Source organism: Mirounga leonina, unplaced genomic scaffold (genome assembly GCF_011800145.1).
Source record: "Mirounga leonina isolate KUSES-001 unplaced genomic scaffold, KU_Mleo_1.0 Mir_168, whole genome shotgun sequence".
Taxonomy (NCBI): Eukaryota; Metazoa; Chordata; class Mammalia; order Carnivora; family Phocidae; genus Mirounga; species Mirounga leonina.
In genome coordinates, this window is record NW_023270426.1 from 3,311,922 (window position 1) to 3,327,550 (window position 15,629).

Sequence of the window (15,629 nt, forward strand, 5' to 3'; positions counted from 1 at the left end):
ACAGCCTCCAAGGCATTGGCGTCCTGGAGGCACAAAAGAAAAATCTGTAATCAGAAATCATTAATTAAGGTTAATTAAAGTCCACATTGTATCTGACTGACATTCATACAAAAGTACTGCTTACTTTTCTGTAGGCTATGTATACAGTACTGTGTCTGCCTGGACACCAAAGAGTAATCCCAAGCTTGTTATTGCCAAGAGGACAGCCGATTGGATTCACCCAAACTCTTCTTCCAATGAAAAAAAAAGCTTCTGATCTGAAATACGTCCTCCCCATCACTAGGCCTTTTAGAAAAACCCCCCAAACCAAAAACAACTCACGTAGGAGAATACTGTAAAAGGAGCAAGACCTATTTCTTACCCTGCCGAATAATCAGAGGTCCATCATATTGAATTTACAAATGCATGTTATCTTTGCTTCCCAGAGATATGGGAAGGGGGAGGGGGAGAAAGGCTTGGGGGGTGGGGCACGGGTAATTGCAGCCTATGGCTAAACCAGACCACATGATCAGAAACTGCTGTGACACTTAAAAGTGTTTCTCCTCAAGGAATTCCGGTGCCCAGAATCCTGGTGAAGCCAGTAGCAATTAAGGCCATGTTATCCTTTTAATTTACTTGAAATTATTGGCCTCTAAAATCAATCATTTAGTGCGGTTGCACAGGGGAGGGGTCAATATAATAGGCACGTGCACTAAAAATGCTTGTTGATCTTATGCAAAAAATTTTGGCAGGCTGGATCTGGGGAAATTTAAAACGGCTGCTTTGAAGCTCACCCTGCAATAAAAACCAGTCATTTTCTAGTAAAGAAAAAAAGTGACTAATTTTCTAGATGAGACCCATTTATAATGAATTCAAGGTTTTCTTCCTGTGAATCTGCCCGGGGTTTATATCTGATGCCTCGCATGTCCTGAATTCAGAATTCAGTGCTGTTTGCTTCAAGTGTGAGGTGGTTTTATTTTATGTTTTAATCCACAAAGGAATGAAATGGCTTGGCTTAGGCTGGTAGGAGTCCTTGAAAGTCCACTTGAGAAATGGGAACTAAAGCATTAAGAAGGGCACCAGTATCTGTTACACAAGGTCAAACGTCCCTAACAAAGGAAAGCTGTGTTCTACATCCCCCACGAAGCACATAAGTCACTGAGTGTGTCTATCTCCTTCTTGCAGCAACTTACGCCTTCCCCCCCCTCCGCCGCCCCGTCTTTCCTTGACTCGGTCGCCCAACATATACACAACTGGACAGCTCTTCCTGATCATCCCCGAATCGCAGACCTAACTCAAAACAGCCAAGGATGAGGATTACAGAAAGGAAAGAAACGCTCACGGACCCAAGAGCTAACAAAGCAGTAGCCCTCTGGGCCGCTGTTGCCAAATGTGGTGAAATAGTCTAACTCCTTAGCAATGTGTGCCAACCTTAAAAGATAACAGGGGTTAAACCTGGGGTAAAGCACAGAACATTTCCATGGCCATGCCAGAGCACGACGTACAGCCCTCCTGAGGTCATCCTATTTATTTAGCCATCTGCGGAGCCGAAGCCGAATTATGAACCTGAAATTTTGAGCCAAGCCGTGAATGCCCTCATTTACCTCCACGCTGGTGAAGAGCCGTAATGAAGAGCTTGCACCCTTTGGCTTTCTTGTCGAAAGATGAAAGTGACATCAATCCCTGGACGGTAATTTTTTTTTTTTTTTTTTTTTACCAGCAGGACTGAGCAAGAGGCAAATCCTAGAGTAAATACCAGCTGGATGTGCACATAACAAGGTCCAGAGAGACACTCAGAAGTTGCCTCTTTCAATACAACCCTGAATTACACGAGAGGTGGTTTTTCGGTTCTTTCAGAGCACCACCACCACCAAAATAACTGCAAGGCTTGCAAGCCCCAGTCTATCTCAAACCTTTCCCAAGACGCCCCAACACTATCTGAGGCACTGAAACTATGGCAACCGAATAAGAAAGCAGCCTCCATGATTAATAGATGAAGATCCCAGCGACAGTGTCTAGCTAGGGCCATCATTCATGATGTGAGAAGAATTAGCACGGAATCCATCTTGCAAACCACTTACAAGTATTCTCCTTGTAAAAATCTACCCAACTGCCATTCTGCTGCATAGACTCCAGTTTAGAGAGCTATAAACAATTCGGTTTCTATTTATTGCTCGCCATGCAGAGATGAGAATGTTCTTAGTAACTCGGATGCTCACGTTTTTGGAATAATGAAAGGCTTACTAGACTGGTTTTCCACCTGGGTATTTGAGGCTTAAGAACAAATGCATTCAAACACCAAAATATGTGAATGGAGTCCTGTGGTTCTCCGGGGTAAAAAGGAGGAGAGACAGTTGTTGGATTGTTTGAGTGGGGTTTTGTGTGTGTGTGTGTGTGTGTGTGTGTGTGTGTGTGTGTGTGTGGAATGCAGTTTTTCATAAAGCATTCCATTTTCAGGAAAGGAACGTTTCCATTCACCAGCTCAATCAGTATTCTCTCAGTTTCCTCACTCAAGGACAGTAGGAGTCTGGGGGGTGGGGTGGGGAAGCATTGGAGTCGCTGCAATATTAATGAAAAGATTGAATACTCTTCTTAAAGAAAGCTTCAGGAATAGGAAAAAGGAAAGAAGAATGGGCTCATCACAGAAAACTTGTCTATAAAACTCTTATCTAACGTCCAGCCGTAATTAATATATTCTTCATTTCTTCCCAGTTCCTAAAATGTTGGTTTTCCGGCGGCTTGTATTCACTGTGTTCAGTGACAGATCCTGTTGTGTTCTAGAAACGCTTCCAATCAAATCATGGCAAACGCTTGGTTTTAAACACGTAGGAAGGCCGAAGGGACGAGATAGGGGTGAAAGAGCATCCGCTTTAGAGATCTTCTCAAATTTTTTAATTGGCATGGATTCTTTGAATTACATTTTCCACAGATGGCAGTTATAGGGTAGTTGGAAACCACTAGAAAGTGCCAAGTCGTGTTCAGTGAAAGCCTCAGGTCCACGGGCCGTCCGTGCAAATACCCGTCTAACAATATTTTCAGAGCCTTAGTCAGCACACTTGCTGCTAGGAAGACCTGGCCCTTCAGCCTTTGGGGCATGTTAATTGCTGATTTATTTCACTCTCTTGACATCCTTTTTCCACTTACAAAGTTTAAGAGGCAATTTTTTTTTTCCTCCCAGATGAAAATAGCTGTAATTCTAGGCCAGGGAGGGAGTCTTGTCCCCCCTGGGTGCAAGGAGGAGTCCGTCAGGGCAATGTGGTGATCATACCAATTTATTGCCCCTTCTGCTGTGCCTTTTAGGAGTGAGATTCTTCTCACTGATAAGAACTTGTATGACTATCATTTGAGTCTGATGTCAGGTAATAGGGCAGTGTACTAGTCAGTAAATACTAGCTCTCCTCGGGTCAGCCAACTAACTACTTGCTACATTTGGTGCCGAAGGTAGTGTTTTGCTTCTGCGGGGAGACTCACTGCTCTCGCAAACTGATTTCAGGCTTGGCCAGGGAAGAGTGACCCAGCAAGTGTATGGATGGCCACTACGAAAGCCCTCTGGCAGAAGTCCCAGCCATAGCCTCCTGGAGCCATCAGCCGACAAGCTTCTCTCCTATGACAGGTAGGGTCCTTAGGGTCAGTTCCACTTGTCCCTGAACCAACATGACGGGCTGCTCTCAGATTCTCAAGTGCGTGCAGACTGTGTATTTTATTTTTAGATGTTAGTAAGTGAAGGCCATCCTTTTTTTTTTTTTTAAGCCGTCATCTAATGTAAAGTCTTATACTGTGGGCAGTGGTTTTATTGGTATAATGCTTTTTCTTCCATATTCTGGGTGTGAGATTTCAACATCCAAAGTCAGGAAAAGGATCACGTCTCCTCTTCCCATGCCAGTGACTTGTTCACACGCTTCCCAGCCGAAGACCCCCGTCACCAGGGCCAGCCCGCATGGGAATGTTCATTTCTGGTCCAGAGGTGGCTTCCTTTGTACCCTCTCTGTCTGTTACCCTTTTTACTCTCCCCAACAGGGCACCCTCCCTGACTTCTGTCACCCAAATAAAAATAACACCTAATATTTAATGAGCGAGTATCGTGTGCCACGCATTGGGCTGTGAATTTTACAGATGTTATCGTATTTACTCTTCTCAACAACCACAACATTAGCATCCTACTAGCATCTTACGGATAGATGGAAACCGAGGCAGAGAAGTAACTGGCTCAAAGTCACGCTCTTTGTAATTGGCAAAAAAAAAAAAAAATTGGGATGCAAATCCCAGTGTGTTGTGTCTGCCTAAGAAGTGTGGTCTCTGCATTGTCCCTTTCGCTGCCCACTGCCTTCCCCAGACCGTCCCTCCACATTTATAAACCCGCTGTCTCAAAATCTTGGTGAATTTGCCCTTGTTATGGCAAGGATCCAAACTCCTTTCCTTCTACCGCTGCTTCACCCTGACACGTCTGTCCTACATTAATGCTTACACTGACATGAACTGTTTTAGGACCTACCTCAGCAAAAGCAATGCCCTTACTTTTTCTAATGCCTGGCAGAATGCCACGCCCGTGACCTTGCCCGCTTTAATGGTCACACTGAAAGCCATCGTCACTTTAGGCGGTTGGCCTTCTGATGGATAGAGTTGCTGCTCTGTGAAGACTGTGAATTTCCAATGAATTTGAGGATCTTACTTAATTTCATAATGTGGTTTATACGAAAATGTGACATCCACAGAACATAATTTCTCTTTTATGATTTAGAAGACGATGAAGCAAGATCTCTGCTCAGCCCAGGGTCTAGGGTGGGGAGAAAGGAATTAGCATCAGATTCTCCAAGTTTTCAGAGTGCATTTCATCTCTTACCGAATACATTCACATTTGTGATTTCATATTATTCTCCCAGCGGTCCTACAAGGTGGGAAGCATAGGTTTACTATTCACAAATTTTGTTGAAAGTAATGCAGCTTCAGAGAGGTCAGGTGGTTCATCCGAGGTAGTGAGAGTCTGGAACTCAGGACATCCAAGTACAGGATCTCCAACTGTAGTTACCACAGTACAAGGCAGAAATGTGGGTTCATAAGCATACTATCTTCTCCTGCCAGAAAGGTGAATTTTAAAAAGGACCATCAGCAAACTCCAAAAAAGCACAACAGTTCTGTGGCCAGTGGTTAGAATGCAGAACAAATGAGGCCAAGGTCAAAAGCTCAATCCCCATAAGTGCTGGCTGTCTTCCTAGCTCTGTTTCTTGGCAAGTTGCTTTTTACCTAACTCGCATTCCCTCCAGCTCCAGCCAGGTGTCCCACAGATGTGTGCTTTTGGCCACAGAAGGGGACTGGGTGAGAGTGTGGGAATGAGCAGGCTCCAATCCATCACCAAGACTGGGAAAACAACCCTCAGTGAATGTTCTGCTAATGGTGCATGAGACAAATCACCTGTGCACAGGGAAGACGGTCTCTCACACACGCGCGCGCGCGCACACACACACGAAGTATTTATAAGAGCAGATAAAAGAGAAAGATTAGATGCTTGCAAAAAGAGTCACTCTTTTTTTGATTGATTAAGCAATTAACTGATTGAACAAATACTTGTTATGAAGGGCCTATGGTGTGCCAGGCACAGGTTTAGGTGAGATGAAGCACTAACACATGAAAAAGTTTTTCCTTGTGGCATTATGTTGTAGTGGAAGACAGAAGATAAACGAGAACAACATATAGTCTGTCAGGCTGTAAAAAATGAGAAGGGAAAAAAATGAGGCAGGCCAGCGGGGTAGGAAGCCTTGGGGAAAAGAGTGGAGTAAATAAGATAATCAGACAAGGCTTCAGGGTGAGAGTGACATTTGCAGAGACCTCAAGTGTGTGAGGAGCAAGGCACACAGCTATCTGGGGAAGGAGTCATCCCAGGCCATGGAAGGGCAAGGGTAAAGAGCACACGCCAGGCATATTCATGTAACCCCGAAGACGGGTGGAGATCCGAGAGGTGGGGACAGGAGCGCAGATCGTGTAGGGCCACAAAGGATGTAGGTCGGACTTTGGCTTCTCTATTGGAAGAAGATGGGAAAGCATCTGAGCGGGAGTGATCTAATCTGGCTTTGATTAAAAAAAAAACCAAAAATCACTTTGGCTGCTGTGTTGAGCATAGTCTGTAGGGGGCCAAGAGCAAAAACAGGGGGACTAGTTGGGAGGCCGGCACAGTAACCCTGTGGCTTGGCCAGGTGAGGGCCCCAGAGATGGAAGAGTTGGAGGAGGCCTGTGTGCTTTCGGAAGGAGGGGCCAGCAGCGTGGCTGCTGGGGTGGATGGGGGCCCGCAATAAGAGTCAAGGGTAACTCCTTAAGTTTTCACATGTGAGCGACTCCAAGGATGGCACTGCCATTTACCTAGATGGAGAAGATGATAAGAAAAGCATACCTGGGGGAAAGAGATCCAGAACGGGGTGCTCTGAACATGTTAAGTTTGAGACGCCTTTTAGAGCCAAGAAGAGCTACCTACCCTGTAGGATTTACTATTTGAGAGACCCAGGAGAGAGAGGTCTGGGCTCAAGAGGTTACTTGGGAAACACTGTGGTGAGTCCTGACCCTTGTATAGGACACTTTCCATTAGTGTAATTAGAATTACTCTAATCAAGAAGTTTTGCAAGAACTCACCTGCTTCGCAAAGCAGGATACCCTTGTGTATATGCTCTACTGTAATAGTCCCATGCTGAGAAGTACCCTGTACGCCCTTCTCCCCTTGAGGTTTGTGCGGTATGACATCTTACTTGCCCATTTCAGAGGGATTAAAAGCCTCCTCCCTCCCCTACCTTACCATATCCCCAGGAGGCCACCAGTGTGGTTGCCAGCAGAGAATAGCTCAGTTGATGAGAAAAGCCTTCACTCTGGAATGGAAATGTTTCCGAGACAACTCGGCTCCAGGGTCCCTCAAAAGAGTGGGGGACACTGATCCGGGAGGGTGTTCCCGGGCTCCACCTTCCTCTGGAAGTGGGAACACCCAGGGAACACCCTCTCTGAGAGGAGGATAATAAACTTTCTCAAACTGGGGCAGGGGAGGCAGAGAGAAGCGAAGCTTGAGTCTGGCGCCGTAGACCACTGGGCCAGGGATACAGGAGCCTCTCTCAGGCTTTATGCTGTTGCAAACGGCAGATGCTTAATTAAAGCATCTGCAATTAGTTTGGCTTGTTCTGTGATTCCTTTCTGCAAACAAATAAGATGGGAGAATATATTCGCTTTTGGCAATCTAGTTCTAAAAAACTTCTTCTCCCGTGATCACTCTTTTGTCCCGCTCAGAAAAGAGCTGAACCACTATGTACACAGAGTAAAGTATCTGCCTTACTTCCTTGTTCAAAACAGTATTTTTCCTTCTATTTCATATGGGAGTGCAATTACCCATTTGCTTTTAAGGCATGAGTATTTATTTTGAATTTAATACAAGTTCTTAATCTGGGTGGCTTATTTTTATTCAGTGAAGATAACAGTCTTCTAATTCTTGCTATCCTTTGATTCAACATACTAAGCAATGTTATCCGCCTACTCAAAATGCAAATGCTGTATTTTTTTAATGATGGGAAAAGCATTCACTAGACTTGGAAAGAACTTGAGGGCTGTGTGTTTGTGTATGTGTGTCACTGTGTGTGTAAATAGAGTTGCACTTATTGCCACTTTATAAGAACCACTCACTGAAGCCACTGAAGGGGGGGAAACGACAGGTCCACTCTAAGTGGAGAAATGTGAATTATGTGTGACCCTTTCTTTCATTCATTTATTCAACATTTACTTGGTTTCTACTCCAGTTCTTAGGAATTTTTAACCTATTGAAATGTAGATGTTTTATCCAATAAGTATATACTGCAGATGGCTCCTGAGATAATGATTTTTGGGTGGCTGCTTAAAATTTAAATATGGCATTATATGCATTATTGAAGAGTATGGCCCATCTCTACAGGGTGATAGTTGCAACACACAACACTTTGGGAAGACTGTCACCACACAAACACTGTAAATAAACAGGAACTAGAGTGCTCCCTTTCTGTCCATTTGAAAAAAGACATAACACAGAAATGAGGTTTTAAACCTGATACTCCATTCTTTTCTGCTTTCGGATTGGTTTGCAAAGTGCCTCATTCAAGAATATCCCAAAACCAAAATCATAATACAGAGTGGGGGTTACTCAAGAGTCAAATAAAAGTCACCATATCAACAAGCATGGGTAAACCAGATTCAAATAGTGCAATTATTTTTTAACAGATAGTTTAGATTAATAGGTGGAGACTCGGTTCTGCCACAGTATTTAAGGTTAGGTTAATAATTAACTTTGGTGCCTGGAGTAGTTTAATCAAAGCTTACTGTAAATCATAAAACTGCTCCATGCAGACTAAACAGGGTATTAAAAAATATACAAAATGCTTGCAATCTTGACCTCTCATAGCCATTTGGATAAGGTGTAAAAATACAATATTTTCATTCAGAATCGAGCCCAGGCATCTTTACACTGGGGGAAAAAGCCTAAATAAAGGATTCATGTGTCTGGAACCAACAGTCTTTCCCCTGCCATCAGAGTGGACTCGATGCCCAAGATGCATGTCTGAAGGAAGCCCGACAATTACCAGGATTAGAGAAAGACAAGGCAAAGACACTCAACCTTCCTACCCGGGAAAGACTTAAAAACCAGCGCTGGGGGGCATTACATAGCTTTCTTGAGACATGCTGGCAGAATACTGCACCTGGGTTAAACATCTTTTCAGATTTGAGGCAAAGAAAGTTGTGCGTACAAGTGTACCCATCTGCCTGCCTCTGTGTGTGTGTGTGTGTGTCTGCCTTCGCCTGTGTTTTAAACCTTTTCATGGATCACAGTCAGTAAGTAGCAACTTGATTTCCATCCAGCATAAGCAGAGAGCGATCCCGTAAGCAGAGAGCGATCCCACCGCGGCCATGAGTGGCCACGCATTTTCAGAGCGTCCACCTTGCTCCCAAGGACCGACTGGAACGGCCGTTGGGGCTGCGCAGTGCGATACAGGCCGGCGGCGGCTGCTGTTAAGTGCTTTCCTTGGCTGTGAAGACAGCAGGTCCTCCCCTGCTCCAGCAACACCTGGCTCCCTGTTCCGTTCCTCCCTGGAGATCCGCCGGCTGGAAAAATGCGCAGGGCGCCGGGGTGGGGGTGGGGGTGGGGGTGGGGGGGAGGCTGGGGATGTTGCACTTGGAACTGGGGCTTACAAGCCAGCGAGTTCCGGCCCCGTGTCCACACGCACCCGCGCGCCAGCCGCTGTCCAGTGGCCGCACCAGCATCCTGAATCCTGCCCCCGAACTTCCCTTCCCTCCGCCTCGCCACCGCTTTCTCGGCTGGACCAGCAAGTGCATTGCTGAGACCCCAGCCCAACTGACTGCTGGACTGGGGAGCCACTGTCTGTGGACCAGCATCTAACTCCCCGCGTCCTGGGCGGTCCACCCGCTTCCCTCCGGATTCGGTTTCCCGCGGGCTGCACAACGCTGAGCCCCAGCCCGTCGTGCCCGCCGCCCCCAGCTTTCAGAGAAACTTTCCAGAAGCGCCGGGTCGAGTGACCCGGTGCTGGAAAAGGAGGCGGCGCTGGGCGGAGGGGCGGCGAGGCGGCGAAGGAACGGGAAAGACAGCGGAATCCTGTTTCCTTTCCCGAAACGCGCAAGTTCGGGACTGCTCCCTGGCTCCCCCTGTGTACCGCTCGGGTCGTGGGAGGAGAGAGCGGACCTCAGGATTCTGCTTTGCAGCGTATACCACAGTGGGGAGCTGAGAAAAAAAGCAGAGAATCTGGAGCAGAGACACTTGCCACCCAGCGGAGTCATACAGGGAGGGTGGGCACTGTCGAGTTAGCTCCCCAGCGCCCCACTGCCCGCGAGGCAGCTCTCTAGGACGCGGCGAGTAGTTCGGCCATCCAGAATCTGGGGCCCGGGCAGAGCCCTTGTCTGGGTAGCCAGCACTGGGTCATCCTTTGCAAGGCTTTCCACCCTTCCCCCTCCAGAGACAACTCCTTTCCGTAGAGGGACCCCGTAGATTTGGGGGAACAGCGCAGCGGGCGCCAGGCTCAGCGTGGCGGGCTCTGTACTAGAGGGGGACGGAGCCGCGACAGATGCTGTCCTCGCCGGCCAGAAGGGAGCTGCAACGGGGGGATAGAGGACCCAGGGCGGGGGGCGCCGCGCCACCCCCGGGGGAGACCATTCCTGGGCACTCATTCGAGCAAACAAAGCCCGGAACCTCTGGTGCCAGCGGCCGCCAAAGCCGGGATGTCACCAAGTGGCAGGGCGCACGGGTACCAGGGCCATTACAAGTTTCCCGCACTCCACAGAGCCCAGCCCGGACCCCGAGCGGACAACAAAAGATTCTCTTCGCTTTCTCCGCGGAACCCCTTCTCCCACCACAGAACCCAAACCTGGAGCTGGGCGAAAACTGCGCTCTTCTACCCAACGTCCTCCAGCCCTCGAGGGCAGAACCCTTTCCCCAGCCTTTGCATTAGGACCGGGCGTTGCTGAGAATCCCACCCTCTCGGGGCCTCTCTGCTCCCTGCTGGCCCGAAAGTGAGGACGAGCCCCGGGTCCTGCACACACATTCCCCAGCCCCGCAGCACCGCGCGGTCGCGGTCCCGGGCGGTGCCCGGGCGTGTGCGCGGCGCGGGTGGGGAAGCTCGCGACGCGGAGCCCGGCGGTCTCCCGGGCACAGGGCGGAGAGGAGCGGCGCGCTGGGCTCACGACTGCTCCCAAGGGCCGGGCAACGCTCGGGAGACAGACACCAGACAAAATAAAACGCAGCTACCACAAAGCCGACAGCGCGTGCCGGCCGCGGCCCCGGGACCCTCCGGCTGCAGCCGACCCGCCAGGGAGGTGGGGCGCGCCGGGGCGCCCGTGCCGTACCTTTTCGGTGCATCGACGGGCAGGCGGCCGGGGCTCGGAGCGGGCTGGTACAGCGTGTATCCCATTTAGTAATCCATTATCGAGGAGATCTCTCCGGGCCGCAAGCTGCGCTCTCTCCTTTGCAAGCCTTTGTCATTCCTACATGTGTGCTCCTCTCTTTGGGGGTAACAGTCGCGGCGACTACTTTCTGGGAAGCAAACGCGCTGTGTTCATCTCCAGTGACAGGCGCAGAAGGGGAGAGGGAAAAAAAGAAAGAAAAGAAAAGAAAAAAAACCCCAACAAGGAAGGAGTAAATGTTCAAGAAACTCTTCTCCAAATCCAAATTCCACTTGGATTCCACTCCGGTGAGTCCCTTCGGTGGTGTCCGCGCGGATTAACAAGTCATTTCAGGGTGGGGGGCGGGGTGGGGGCTGGGGCAGGGGGCACGCTGTAGTCCCCGCTCTGCGACCGCGAGCGCTGCTGCCCGGGTGTGGCGACGCTGGCCGCTGCCGCCGCTCCTAAGCGGGCCTCGCGGGCGGGCGGCCCCGCGGAGAAGCGCCGCTACTGCGTCCCGAGCGCCTGGGCGGCCGAGTGCGCGGGGAGCGGAGTTGGCTGCAGCCTCACCCGGTGCCGCTCACTACTCCTCTGTCACTGGAGAGGCCGCGGCTCCCAGGCGGAGCCAAGTCCCGGACTGGATCGCGCAGAGCGGACTCTCCTCCTGCAACCCCGCCTCCTTTGGCTGGCGTCTCCTCCGACCCAGAGGAGGGCTATGGTGTTTGTGTGTGAATGTGAGGAAGCGTGGCGGAGAGACGGAGAACCTACGCGGTGTGGCTGCAGGTGGAGCCTCGCACCGACTGGCCAGCGAGGCTCCTTCCACCACGATTCCCGGCCCCCGCCGCGCTCCGGGTGGAGGTCCCGGTGGGGTTGACTCCGGCTAGAGCCCAGCCCCTGCTTCCCCCACCCCCGCATCTGCTCTAGCAAGGGGGAAAAAAGAGAGGGAGAGAAAAAATCCCGGACAGCATTGCTGAGCCCTGCCAAATCAGAAAAATAAATAAAAATAGACGTAGCGCAGGAGCGAGTTACCAGAAAGGATCTGATCATCGATTTTCTTAAATGGAAAAGTTTTAAAGGATGAGGGTAAGTGAACGATGAGCCTTTCTAATTCTGATTACTGTGTCAGGAGGTAGATTCCAGAAGTGATGGACGCTCTGTGCACCCAGATGCCTTGGATAAAAGCCGGTGCGGGTAAAAAAACACACCTCGAAGAAATGAACACAGTTATTAGCGCAATACAACATGTTAATAAAGCGTGTTAAGTAAGCACGTAGATTGTGGTACAAAGAATGGTGTTATCACCAACAGCCATAATCTGTTTTAAAACTTAGAAAGTGTGTGGACTGTCCTCAGAAATAAGTAAACTTCAGAAATAAGACGCAGACAATTGCAGTGAGGAGCCAACAGCTTCGTGGAAGAAGTACATCGCAACTTCTTACACGGCGCTATTGTTAGGATCACACGGAGAATGGCAGCCACAGCCTTCCTCCGCCGCGTGAACTTGCAGTCGCCAGAAAGCCTTGCAGTTACAGGCTTGTGCCGACTGGTCCGGTGTCCCCCGCCCGCGTGCCGCTGCTCGCTCCCCGCCGCGCCCGCACGCCCCGCTCCCCAGTGGGCTTCGCAGATGGTGCGGGCCCGGAGCCACAGCCTTTGCAGAGAGGAACACTGGGCGGCCAAGCAGTTCTCCAGGCGGTATTTACCAGTCATGGGGTCGGCCGGCCGAGAAAACCACTGGGAGGAGGATCGGGGTCTCACTTGCCCTTAGGCCGAGTGCCCTCAAAAGCAGATGCATCAGAAACTGTACCTGTTCCCTAATTGGGGCCAGGACCCACGCTCTCTTTTCTGCTGTTCCTGCGGGGAACCCAAGTTACGTACAGACAGCTGCTCGTGAGGACTCACGAAGAATAAATGCACATGCGACAACACCCTGTATCTACCATATATTTTTTTTTCCACAAACCACCTGGAAAAGGTGGCGAGAACGGTGAGGCAAGTCAGGCTCTCTGCTGTTCGCCAGAGCTGCCAGCAGGGGCCGCTATCCCCACCTTTCCCAAGCAAAAGCCACAGCTCCTGGGTGGCGGGGGGGGAGGGGGCGCGGCCCTGGGTGCGCGCGCAGCCCCCGCAGCACGCGAGCGGGCCCCGGGAGCGTGCACAGGGGCGTGGGGGGCGGCGGCGGGCTCGGCTGCGCATTCCCGCGGCAGGGTCGGGGGCCGGCTCCGCGACGTCTTCCTGGGATCCGAGCCGGACTGGGGCAAGTGCCCTCGCGGGGCCCGGCGGGCTTGATCCTCAGCTGCGCTATTTAACGCCCGGATTTCGGCTGGTGACGGCAGGGCCACTGCGAACCGGGTCCTGGTGCTAGTCCGTGCGCCCCAGGCGCGCTCCCTCGGTCCCAAGGTCGAGACCAAGAGGCCCCCGGGGAGTGGTTCTCGCCCGGCACCTCCACCCCGCCGCGATCGTCGAGGCCCCTTCTTCGCCCTCTGCCGCTGCTTTACATGCTAATTGTGTCTGGGAAAAGTTCTTTAATTGGCAGAATTAGGCAGAGCAAACGAATTGTTTCACAGGCTGAACCAAATTAATTCCGGGTTTAGCTTCTTTCCTTGGAGAAACAAACAATTAAGCTGTCTTGTTTGCTTTATGGATCTATTGGAAATGCCCCACATCGGGTTTCAGGATATGTTTTTAAAGAGAAATTATTTCCATTATTAATACTTGCATGTTTAATTTGCGGTAACGCTGAGCGAAGAAGCGAGAGATTAAATTTACCTGATTTTACATTATGGAATACAAGAAGAAAAGAATTTGAGTTAACTTTCACAGGGCTACTAAATACCACCCAGAATCTTCCTGGCAATTGTTAGATCTCAAAGTTTCACCATCCAATGAGGCGCCCATCCTGTCCTGACGAGGTGAGATTACATTTCCACCTGCCAGCCAGGGGAGAGATGCTCCCAGAGCTGGAAGAAAAGCCAGCTATTGTGTCTCTCCCAAAGCCCTCAGGGGAGCACCTGTAGGGAGGCTGCCCAGTGAAACCTCATGATGTCATTTCCCCTTCTGTGCACCTCAGACTTGCTACCAGAAGCCTGCCTTAACTTTTCAGTAGAACCACTGCCTTTCCAAAGCCTGCCATCTACCCTGTCCCTTCAGGGAAAGAAAGCCAATGGGGGTTAAAGAGTCCCAGAGCGTACGAACTGGAAGGAAATTTAGACTGTTTGTAGTTAAATGGCATGAAGTGGAGTGAGGAAGGCTCTGGAGGTGGGCTATGCTTATGTAACTTAATAGCTGGTGACCCTGGGCAAGTCACTTACCTCTCAGAAGCCCCAGTGGGTTCCCCTGTAAAGGGGAATTCATGTACTCACTTCCCAGGGATTGTGTGGATTAAATGAGAGGGTGAGTGTAAACCTCGAGTCTGAGTCTAGAGCCTGGCACACCCCACTCTGTCAGGGTTAAGTAGAGTTGCAGTCATTCTTGTCATCCTCTACATCTGTCCCCCCAGCACGTTTTCCAGCAGTCAGATGGGAGGCACCGAGGGAAGATGAGGCTTGTTTTATGTCAGTGCTGGGAGTTACCCCTCACAACTCTTCCATAAATGTTTCTGTGATGAAAATACCTGCTTCCCCCCCCCCCCCCCCCCCCCCCCACCCCCCCGGAAAAGTGTAGAGGAAGATTAAAGAGGTAAACTCACACGGTATCCTTTTAAAGACCACGTCTCATTATTTGATCAGAAACTCTGCTTTAAGACAAAAAGGTGTGGTGGACTTGGGAGAAGAGGGGTCTGCTAGGCTTCTTGTGGGTGTGAGTTCCCGGGGGACCCTTGGGGAGTGCCGTGCAGTCATAATCAAGAAACCTCTGGATCTGCAATCCCTTCTCCAAAATTCCCCTCAATTTCTTGCTTTAAATCAGTGGTTTTAAAATCCATTTGCACATTAGAATTACTGGTGAGTTTTAAATGGCGCAAATCCCCAGGCTGGAGAGATTCTGAATTATCAGGCTGGGGGCAGCACCTGGACATGGTTATTCTTTTCCAGCCCTCCTAGGTGATTCCAGTGTGTAGCCAGGGATGAAAACCACCATCACAATGAATCCGGGCTGTTTTCTAGAGCACGGCTTTTCCCTGGCCTTTTCTGCTGGGGCTGGTTCTTTTCCCTCTTGTTGGGAAGTCAGGTCATTGGCTTCTCAGATAATTTCTCCTCTCTGAAGCTCCTGGAGCTTTGGAGGCTGTGTTCTACAAATACATTGATGCTGTTTGTCATCCACAGATCTCGTTTTATGCCATTTCCAAAGACTTAGCACCAGGTGAAATGTCCCCCTAGGAGTCCCACCACCTATCACCATTCACGGAAATGTTAGCATCCACCTAACCACTGACCCTCTGTTTTCCCAGCTTCTTTCCGCATCTATGCTGTCCTTTTCCCTTACTTAACTTTGCCCCCCAACCCCCGCCCCTGATTCCAGGGCTTCGTGCTGGGCCTTGTTATCTGAAAAGGCTCCATTTCTTAAATCACTAATTCAGACGTCCTGCTTTCCAGACACAGCTTCCTCTCATCACTTGCATACCCTCTGCACACACTCTGATTTCATGAAGGCCTTCAAGCTGTGGGTCCTGCCACTCTCCATCTGTCCATCATCCAACCATCCATCCTGTCAGCCAGCCAGCCAACCAGCTGTTTGTCCATCCATCCATTCATCCCTCCATCCACCCCTCCCTCCATCCCTCCAGCCAGGCAACCAGCCAACCAGCTGTTGTCCATCCATCCATCCATCCATCCATCCAT

The 15,629-nt window shown here is 50.1% G+C and overlaps 1 protein-coding gene across 3 annotated transcripts in view; it reads right to left on the minus strand.

Annotated features, from left to right (window-relative positions):
• The window catches only part of SEMA6A (semaphorin 6A), a 126,686-nt gene extending 115,156 nt beyond the window's left edge, over positions 1–11,530 (minus strand). The window contains exon 1 of one of the 3 annotated variants that reach the window (XM_035013965.1): positions 10,825–11,530. The gene's annotated coding sequence lies outside the window, so the exon portion shown is untranslated. The remainder of the gene's footprint in view (positions 1–10,824) is intronic. The other 2 variants (XM_035013962.1, XM_035013964.1) reach the window with 2 other exon arrangements.
• Positions 11,531–15,629: the final 4,099 nt, after the last annotated feature.